At 39.8% G+C, this 10,566-nt stretch overlaps 1 protein-coding gene across 3 annotated transcripts in view; it reads right to left on the bottom strand.

The window, feature by feature from the left end:
- The window catches only part of Gpr65 (G protein-coupled receptor 65), a 35,217-nt gene that overhangs the window by 16,816 nt on the left and 7,835 nt on the right, over positions 1 to 10,566 (bottom strand). For all 3 annotated transcript variants that reach the window (XR_007345935.1, XR_007345933.1, XR_007345934.1), the window contains exons 2-3: positions 1,680 to 1,940; positions 156 to 226 (exon numbers count right to left, since the gene is read on the bottom strand). The gene's annotated coding sequence lies outside the window, so the exon portion shown is untranslated. The remainder of the gene's footprint in view (positions 1 to 155; positions 227 to 1,679; positions 1,941 to 10,566) is intronic.

The following is a 10,566-nucleotide window of genomic DNA, read 5'->3' as shown; positions in this document are numbered from 1 at the left end:
GATATATCAAGAACTATGTAATGTTTTGAACAGCCAACAATAAAAAATTTAAAAAAAAAAAAAGAACTATGTAATGTTTTGAACAACCAACAATAAAAATTTAAAAAAAAATCTCTTCCTGGCAACATAGGTTGAACATTAGTATTTAGCCATACCTGGAATTTTCTTCCCTGGACCCCCATTTTTTTCATAGACAGTATGATCTGTCATCTTCATCTAGAAGAATCTGCGATAAAGGAAAAACTCCTGATGAGACAGATGTGAAGTTTATCCCAGTCTGTTACTTCGAAGTCGTGTAACTTTTGGCAAATTATTTTGCCTCTCGGGGCACGCATGCTTCATGTACAAAACGAGAATTTTGTATTGAAGGTTCTTCAGATGTCTTTCTTGGGCTGAATATGAAGAAGGAAAACAGGGGCCAATCATCCAGCTCAGCTGGAACTAAGGCAAAAGCCGTGCTTCCAAGTGAGCTCCTTCTCTATTCCCAGCACACTCACCGTAGCAGACAGTCAGTCACTGCTGTCCATCCAACACAGGCTGCTGTGAGCACTGACCACACCCTGCTCTTGTTAGTCCCATTGATCTTCCCAGGAGATCCCATCTCATCTTCTCCATGTCAGTTCAACCAACCAAGTACACTCTGTAATTTTCATGATCTCCCTCCTCAAATCTACTCAGCATGTCAAATGACCAAATAAATATTCAATGCATAACCCAAGTAAAATGAGGTGCTAGGTACTGTGATTATTTTATTAGCCTGTCTTTTTGTGTATCCTCCTTGGAAGGGACGGAATTCATTTTCATCAAATGAATGCCAGGGAAACAAATGAGTTTTGAAGTAAAAAGATGAAGGAAATTTTTGAACAGTACTTAATCCTCTTCATTGTTCATCCATTCATTCTTCCACTACCCAATGGCCAGGGCATTGCTTTGGGGGGCTCTTTACTTTAATTTTATATATATATATATATATATATATATATATATATATTGCTACTGCTTTCCAGTGAATGAAAATTTAGCTAAAATAACTAGGCTTATGGAAGATAAAGGCAACAGCATAGTCTTGCGTGATTTGTCTAACATGAGTTGAGAGGTCACATATTTGCATACCACATTTAGATGTGGGAAAGACATTATTTGTCACCTTGCCCTAAAAACCCCATTCCTGATGATGGTGGGAAAGTATCTAAATTAGTTCATGGAAAATATTTCATTCTCTGTTGGCTAAAGCAATCATTTTACTATCTTCTGGGTAAGTAATCAAGACTTGCTTACTATCTTCTGGGTAAATAATCAAGCAATTTTAAAGTTCATGTCCCTCTGAGAGATATTTCTCATCTTATACATCCACAAGATGGCGCCTTCCCCAAGAGACAATTTCCACAAAGAGTCTTCCGTTAGATTTCGCCTGGGTGGTGAGAAAAGGGTATCTTACATTTTGTGGTGAGGTTAAGAGTGATGTCTACCTGCTGATCCTGGTCTTCTATGACCTTTGAGATGTCCTTCTTATTCACTGGTCAGAACCTCTTGATGCCCACAATAATATAACTCATGATCTGGTGGCCTGGTGGGGGTCTGCTGTGCCCCCCTCTTGTTATACTCCTTTACCTTGATATTTAAACCAAGTTTCTCCACAATGATCCATGATAGCCCACCGGCCCTCATCTATTTCTTACCCTTCCACCTCTGGGAGCGTGTGATAATGCCCCACACGAGCTGGCCTTCTCTCAACTATCTTCTTTTGCTTAAGCACAGCGTACCCCATGTCTTCTTCTCACTTATGTTTCAGTTCTCCTACTCTGGTGCAGGGGGTCACTGAAAGGTGATGTTCTTCCCGAGCTTTAGTCAAAATGGGGCATGGATCTTCTCTGCTTCTAGATTTCTTTGCTGACCTCTCTTGATCTGACCTCAGGAACCTGTCTTCTCATGGTTTCCTCCTAGAATCAGACAGTCCATTAACATCACTGTTGTTAGAGGACTCATCAAAAATACAAATTCGGGGGCTGGGGTTGTGGCTCAGTGGCAGAGAACTTGCCTAGCTTGTGTAAGGCACTGGGTTCCATGCTCAGCACCAGAGAGAGAGAGAGAGAGAGAGAGAGAGAGAAAGAAAGAAAGAAATTGTGTCCATCTACAACTTAAAAAAAAAGATTTTAAAAATTGAAATTCTCAGGTCCAAATTCAGGTCTATCAAATCAGATTCTCTAGGGACAAGATCCAGCACTCAGTTTTAACAAGCCTCCCAGGGGATTCTGACCACCACAAAAATCTGAGACCCACTCTTCAGACTCTCAACCATGCAACTCAGTGCTTGAACCCTGGGCTCAGCAGCACTGGCCTTGCCTGAAAATTATTTAGAAATGCAGAATGTCAGGCTCCACTTGAGATTATTGCTAAGAACTTTGAAATGAGATTCTGCAGTGATTCTTATAAACAGCCAATTGGAGATCCATTACTTGATGATTGGACCTGTACTCAACCTGGATTGTAGATTAGAGGGGGACAGTGTTGAAGGGAACTTTTCTTCTCTCTCTGTGTCCAGCAGGCCACCTCCAGTCCAAGGTTGGACATCTGGGAGACGGTGGTTAGACTATAACTCGCTTGTGCACAAACCAAAAAAGTAGCTTTATTTCTATTGTTGTTCTTCTTCCTCCTATCTTACCAACCTGCTGGGTAGTAGGGTGTCAAAAATTATTTCACTTGTAAATTAAAGACATTATCACCTCTTCCTGCCTTAACTATCTCTATAGGGTAACTCAACTACTTTGGGGTAAATTTTGAGCCTTTCAGATAAACTCCAACTATGCCAGCTCCTCCCATGATGGCTCTGGGTAGGAGAGACTTACATGACCTTGTGATGCCAGGGGCAGGTGGGGTTATGCTGTTCACATGGCATTCTGTGCAAAAGAGGAAAAGGTGTATGTTCCTTATAACACTCTCTATTCAGTTGTTGGAAAATTGTCATGTTTACTTTCTTAGAATAAACACATCACTGTCATATACTTTAAAACTGCCACAGTAAATGTGAAAATTTACAATGTCTGAACTGAATCATGTTTCCATAGATGTAGTTTTCTTTTTCTTTTTCTTTTTTTTTTTTTTTTGTGCTGTGCTCAGTCTGCACAACTCTTCATCCGTCTCCCTATTTTTTACCATAATGATGCGCATCAGATGGAACATGAGGTTTCTCCCAAAGTCTTGCAAAAGCATTAACTATCTCACCCCCTCTAGAAATTCCTACCACTCTGAAGGCCATGAGGTGAACATTTCTCTCTGACTCTTCTTTTCGGCTGTTCCTTGTGTCTTCCCCACAGTGCACTGGATCAGGAGCACAGGCAGATTCCTGCGTGATCCAAGTTTGGACATCATAGTTGGTCCTCATTTCCCTTTGATGGACGGAAAACTCCAGTTTAAGCCCAGGCCTGCTTCTTCATATGAAACCAGAGCCTGGAGGATATTCAAAATTCTTTTCTTTCTCCACAATGACTGATTTTTGAGACTTCACTCTCTAGTGATTCACAATGTTGACTTCCTATTTTCTAGCAAAAATTCACCCTCTTCCTGAAGCATGAAAAGACACTTACTCCAGAGGCCAGGCCCCTCAGGGAAGCAGTATCTTCTGGATTTGAAAACAGAGAAAGCTCTAAGAAGAAACTAAAAGACTCTAATGTCTTGACTTTTCCCCCCAATATTTCTCTGATGGAGTCTTGGTAGACATTGTCTTAGTCCAAGGGGTTTAACGAATCATTTTGCTATTGTTTAATGAGAGCTGCTCCTTTCACCAGCTAGAGATGCCCTCCTTGCCCTCTCTGTTAGATCTCCCCATCTCTGCCTACTCAACAATGTAACATCACCCCATCTCCAAAGGTCCAAATTAGGACCTTTTAGTGTTCAGGAGACAAAAAAAAAAAAATCTGGTTCAGATTAAAGTAAATCATAAGAAGGTTTACTTGGTTCATGTAACTGCAACATGCAGGGACTCACCATGTCACTAGGATACAGCCCCAGAGTTCTGCGATTCCTTTCTTCCATGTGTCGGCTATTTCATGATGACAAAATGGCCCACAAAGCAGTCAGGCACTTCATCTGCATACCACATCATCATGAGCCAAGAAAGAGCCTTTGTACCAGCACCTAAGCAGGTTGTCACATGCCCACCACTGAACCTACACCTCGGTCAGGGGATTAGACCATTTTGATGGTTTCAGTTAGCTAATGAGGAACATGTTCCATTCCTAAAGCCAAAAAACTCACAAGTCTGGAAGTTAGGCATCTCTCCAAAGAGGCATCTCGGGAGGATGTGATGTCTACCCAGTGCACAGGAATCTGTCAATAACTGGGTCCCTACCCAGTCTCCTCAATGAACTCTGTGCCCTAATATTCAAAGAGAATAGAACCACAGTGATGATTCAAAGACCACTGAAACCTTAGGCAACCCGATGGTGTGGGTGACTGTCAGAGACCGTCAATCAAAAGTCCCTCCACGCTCCCATTTTATTTTCATTTTCATAATTTATTTTGTTGGTGCATTATAATTACACTTAACAGTGGGATTCATTATGTTTTAGTTGTAAACTTCCCCCTGCCCTCCCCTCCTCCCTCAGGATCTCCTTCCTCTACTCTTTGGGTCTCCTTTCTATTTTTATGAGATACCTTCCACCTTTTTTAAAAATTTTAAATTATTTTTAAAAAAATTTTTAAATTTGAATTCCTATTTCTCCATGATTTTCATAGCAATCCCTGATTCTGGGGTGAACCCAGAAGAGGAAGAAAGTTCTGCCACGATTGCGATGGATTCTCTGTGGCTGGTCGGCATGAGGGCTGGCAGTTAAGATGAAGTTGACAAAGAAAAATGAAGCACTACTTTTGGTAGCACTGACTCTGTCAACAGAGATTGACGCCACTGTGTAGTCTGCAACACAATTAAGTCGATTTATGAACATCTTACCAAAAATTTAGGAGTGAAACATCCTAAAAATGTTTCTCATAAGGGGTGGTATCAGGAAACCACATGAGAACTCCTATAACTGCCAAGTGACAGTGAATACAAGGTCATCGATAGTGTCTTTTTCTATTGTTTTACTCTTTCTCTCTTTTGCTCATCATATTTTCCCATATAATCCTAAAATTTCCAAGCACCAATACAAAATAGTTCCAAGGGTTTCAAGAATCAAACCCTGACATTGAAATTGCACTTCTTAGTTTATTCATTAATCAACATATTGTTTGTTTATTCATTCAACAAACAATTATAATTACTAGACAGAATACCCATAAGAATTGAGTCTTTCTGGAACAAGTGTGGTAGCCCATACTTGTAATCCCAGTGACTCAGGAGGCAGGCAGATTGCAATTTGGAGGCCTGGGCAACTTGGTGAGACCCTGTCTCAAAATAAAAAAAAAGGTCTTGGGGGATATAGCTCAGTGATAGAGCAACCCCTGGTTCAATCCCCAGCAACACACACACACACACACACACACACACACAAAACACTTTGCAGGTCAGAATGATAGTTGTTACCCAATTTTCAAGCTGGAGTTTCAATAGTGTCAAGAGTCTTGGAGGCAGGGCCAGAACTTTTAGGACACTTCTGAAAAGAATATTTCCAAGTCCATTCAACTATCCAAGAACTTTCAATGAAATGCAGAGGACTAAGTTATTATTTTCAAGCATAGGCTAGGCGAGTCACTGTGGATTAGGGTTTCTTGATCACAGTTTGGATTTGAAACCAAGCACACATAAAATTTGGATTTCTATTCCATAACTGACTCTGAACAACATGGAGAAGTCTCCAGTTCATTCCCTTATTGGATGAGTATACAGTTTGCTTTTTAAACACCTAATTGCAACATCATTTGAGGAATCGCAACCTATTTTTTTAGCGTGTAAAATTCCACTAGTGCTGCATAAAGGGCTTCAGAAAATTATAAGCAGAAGAAAAATAGGTTACAGGACATTATATGTTTAATGATATGCAAATGCTATTAAATTAGAACATGATTGTATCACTGTTCTTTGGGGAAAAATGGTTTTAAGCAATTCAAAACAACAGATGTTAAGGTTTTGTGGGGGGTTTTTTTGGTGCAGAGATCTAACAATATCAAATTAGAATCAAAAACCACACATATTGAATTACCTCTTGACTTTCATAGATATTAATTTTATAGTAGACAAAAAGACAAACTGATTAAAGCTTAATTTTGCTTTTTATTTGAAAGGTAGCTAGCTAGTATTTTCTTACATAGGTAGGAAAACTAAACAAAGACAAATTGTCAAGGCTATAGCCACAATCTTGCAGAAATTACACAATTTAGCCTAAGTTTTCTTACACCTTGACGGACCAATTGTATGTAACCAGCTTAGGAAAAAAAAAAAAAACTGAAAAGACATTTGGAGTTTAAACCAAGAGAAAGCATCTGATCATTGCTGAGCTTTTCAGAGTGCAGAGGAATAAATGGTGCAGAGGATTGCAGCATCTCCCTGCCTTCATTTCCAGCTCCTAGGGAGCAGTCTCTTGGATAGGAAAATGCCAGCCTGGGCTACTCTTGGCTCTTCAAGAGCAACGAAGGGAGCGGCGAACTACAAGGTTCCATGATGGAGCATTACTGCCACCTAGTGGTCATGAGTAAGATGAACAATAAATGATGTGGCAAGAATAGGACCTCTGGAAAAGAATCTTAAACCCCACATCACCTCCAATTTGACCTGCTTTTGTTATTTTCAGCTAATTAACTCAAACCAGGTGCATTAAATAAATGTAACTAATTACACTAATAGAATCTCAGTGTGTTACATCTTAAAGCTGTTATAAACCTCAAAGAATAAAAGAGATACAATGCTCAAATATCTTTTTTATTTGAATGGAGTCAGGGGGTTTACGCTAAGGAATAAAGAAAATTTGGAAACATATATTGCTATATTTTAAGTTTAATTTTTCATTACCCCCCCCCACCAGGATGTGTCCACTTAGTAGATGTAAATAAACATCACAATCAGAACTAGATTTTTTTCAGACCAGTATGGCAATGAAAAAGACAGATGTAAGTTTTCCTGCCTCATTTCCCTTGGCAGCCACTTCCTGGGAGAAAAAAAAAAAGAATGTAAATAAAATCTCTCCCCTGGCTGCTGATATAGTAAACACGAAAATAAAAAGCCCAGGTGGTTTTCAAAAGTTCAGGAGACAACAGGTGTTCCCTTGGTTGGCATTAGACATCCTACAAAATGGTACAAACACATGCGAAAGGACCAAGTGGTTTGGGAGATTTTTTTTTTTTCTTAGTTTTGTGAGATGGAGTAAGTGGTTTGTGTGTGTCTGAGTCTTTTTGTGTCTGCTGGAGAAATTCTGGTTCCTGGCAGGGTCACTGGATGGACATCGACAAAGAAGTCTATTATCTCAAAAGCTTTATTGGGTTGGGGTTTTATAGCGGTTGTGTTTCCATGGCAACCCATGGACCTGTTTAACCGGAAAAGAACAGAGGCCCTGCATAGATAACAGAATGATGGCAGAGCAAAAAGGAAAATATACTATAAAAAGAAATGCCTGCTCACTCTGTATTGCAAATGCTATTTTAAAATCAATGCCTCTAACTAAAAACAAGTTAATGAAGTCAATGGAGGTGATTGATAAATAATTGTTTATTTGATCATTACTCTAAAGAATAGATATCTAATGTCCTGGAGAGATCTGTCAGCTCAGCTTGAGAAGAGGAAAAGGCATAATCATTGTGGGTAAGCAGATTTGCTCTGGATGCTCCCGGGGAGATAATGCTGTGTAATTTGGATGAAATGAGGTGATTATTTTTTATGTCGTTTAAGTTCTTCATCCATAAAGATTCCCCAGACCTGAACTTGGTCTCATTTCCAGCCTATCCAAGATGTCTATTTTGAGTTACTTAAATTAAAAAAAAATGACACTTTGAATAAGAAAATAAAAACTCAAAATGTAAATAAATTTAAAATAGATGTCAACCTGTATGTTGACAATGCCGAGTGTGTGTCTCCACAGAATTATGGGCAAGGAGCAGGCGCCACTGAGGATATCCTATAGAACCATAAACCATGAAGGTTCCTGAACTACCTTAATAGAGGTATTTAACCCTCCAGAGAAAGTGACCATGACAATAGTGTCCTGGGACCAGCTCCTACAAATCCACATCACTATGTCCTTATGCCCAGGGTCCTTCCAGGGAATTCTCTCTCAGGTAGTTGGCCATATCCTGATAAAATGGGAATAACTCATAATAATGAACAATTATCTCGCCACAGTGGATAAAGCATTTTCAAATCTACTTGTTAAAAAGCAAGTGTTACAATTGTCCCTGCAGTTTGGGACAAAAAAAATAATAATTTCAAGAAAGTTTTTCAAAGAGCTAGTCGGTAGATGATCTGGTATTCCAATCTGGGTCTCCTGATGACGAAGATCCAGGCAATAATAGCTGGAAGGTCTTATCCCTTCCAGAATTATTTTCATCTTAATGGAGAACTTTGGAACCTAAAAGTCTTTAGAAACGAAAAGGTTCACTCTCCACTGTTGAAGATTTTAGATTGTGTCTAGGGTCTTCTGTCCTAAATCACCTGAGCATCTTCCCAGTTTATCTCTCCTTGACTGGCCCTCCTCTGAGAAGATTTTGGCAGCTTGACTCATTTGGGAGCTAATCCCACATCTTAACAGTGTTTTGCTATCAGTTGTTCAATAGAACATTCTCATTAAGGGTGGCACAAATTTGTATTTGCCAGTCTCCTCGAATAACCAACTGAAGAAGAATCCCAATCAGGTCTCTGTAACAGATCATTTTAATTACTATCTATAAGACTTATGATATTCTCAGAGGTAATAATTAATGAGATTAACTTTCCTCTTTCCCCTTATCCTGACCTCAACCCAACAATGACACGGATCAACTCTTTATGCATATGTCTGCATCACACCTAGAGAAAGAAATGGGAGAAGTATTTTTAAAAATTTTTTCAAGGGGGAAAATCTACTCTGGAGGCAATTCAGGGTCCTTGGCTTCAAGGTCTGACACTGCTTTTGAAGCCAGATTTAAAGATAGGTAGTTAGTGAAGTTAGGTAAATCAGGTCTAATGTAGAGTACGGAAAATGAGAGTGGAGATCATTATTGGGAATGGAGTCCAGGAAGCCAGAACAGCACCTGGGGAAATTGAAATGTTAATGTCCCACGCCCCTAAATCCATCCTAAAGAACTGTTAATGAAGTAGCTCACAGCAAACTGGGAGGTGTTAATCAAACCACCCCAGACCCTTCTTGCCTGGCCCTGACCCTGACCTTCTGGCCTTCCCACCTGCATTCTATCACTGCAGGACGGAGGGGAACAAAGGACAGGAATGTGGGAGGACTAGAAGAGGACCTCAGATATAAAAAAGGGAAGACCTCCCCCTTCCACGGATTCTGCCTTTTGGGTCCCCTTCTTCTCCGGGGAGAAGTCTTTCCTGCTGTCCTTTAATAAAGCTTCCACTTTCCACTCTCCACTTGCCTCGGCTGCTTCTCTGGTGTTTGACTCCAGCATTCAGGGAAGCAAGGACTCGTCGCCGGTAAACAGCAGTAACACTATCAGTCAACTGTGTGGTCCTTTCTGGATCTTTTACCTTTAAATGTGTTTGACTCAAAGGTTGCCAATAACGTATTCATAATTAAGCAGTTCACACTATTGTATTCTTTGTTTTAATGCTGAATCTTTCTCTCTTAAGCAGTTGTGAGTGTGTCTCACTCAGAGTGCTTGTCCAGAATCTCTTCATTCTCTAACATCATTATAACCAGAAAAATGCAAAGAACAGAGAAGATTCATAGGGCCTCAAAACCAGGCAGTTTTCTATTGTGCTCATGTATCACCATCAGTTTATGTTGATTCATTATTGAGAAAATACTGATCTCATTATCAGGATATTGTTTTGGAATGTGAGGGCACAACATGGTATCATGACAGTAGCTGTTGTCATAGCATAAGGTGAAATTAGACCGTCTGGCGTCACAATATTCAATGGTTGTTTCATCTTCCCACAAAATGACAGCGTTAAAGAGAAGGAAGGAAAGGAGAAAAGGAAAGAGTAGGATAAAGAGTCTTAAAAAATCACTTTGGTTAGGACAAATGTTTACTCAGTGCCTACCTAATTCTAGAGCAGAGCAATTTCCTCAATGAAGATTCAAACTGATCTATCAAGACTCCAAATATTCCAAGTCCTCAAAGAAGACTGTGGGTAGAAGATTTGACATAACTGTCTATTTATCTAAAGATAAACTTCTGGTAATTTCAACTACCACGTACTCAGCTGTAGACTGAAAAAGAATCAAATCAAAACTGGGAGTCCACTTGTTTCTGCTTCCTGTAAAACCTTACAAGCTCAGTGACTAGGTTTCCATACTGACCTAAACCTCAGAAGGCTTCACCAGATCGTTTCTGTTGTGACTCCAGTACCTAGTGGTAGAGTAGGTTCAACAAATATTTGTAAATAAACGAGAAGAAAAGAAGCAGTAGTTAGTAGTACTTGGGATTGTGGGAGACAGTCACAGAATCGAGAGATCTGATGGTTGATGGCCCAAAATCCAA

Source organism: Marmota marmota, unplaced genomic scaffold (assembly GCF_001458135.2).
Source record: "Marmota marmota marmota unplaced genomic scaffold, marMar, whole genome shotgun sequence".
NCBI classification, from domain to species: Eukaryota; Metazoa; Chordata; class Mammalia; order Rodentia; family Sciuridae; genus Marmota; species Marmota marmota.
The sequence above is the reverse complement of the archived record's forward strand: the minus strand, read 5'-3'. Positions and strand labels throughout refer to the sequence as shown.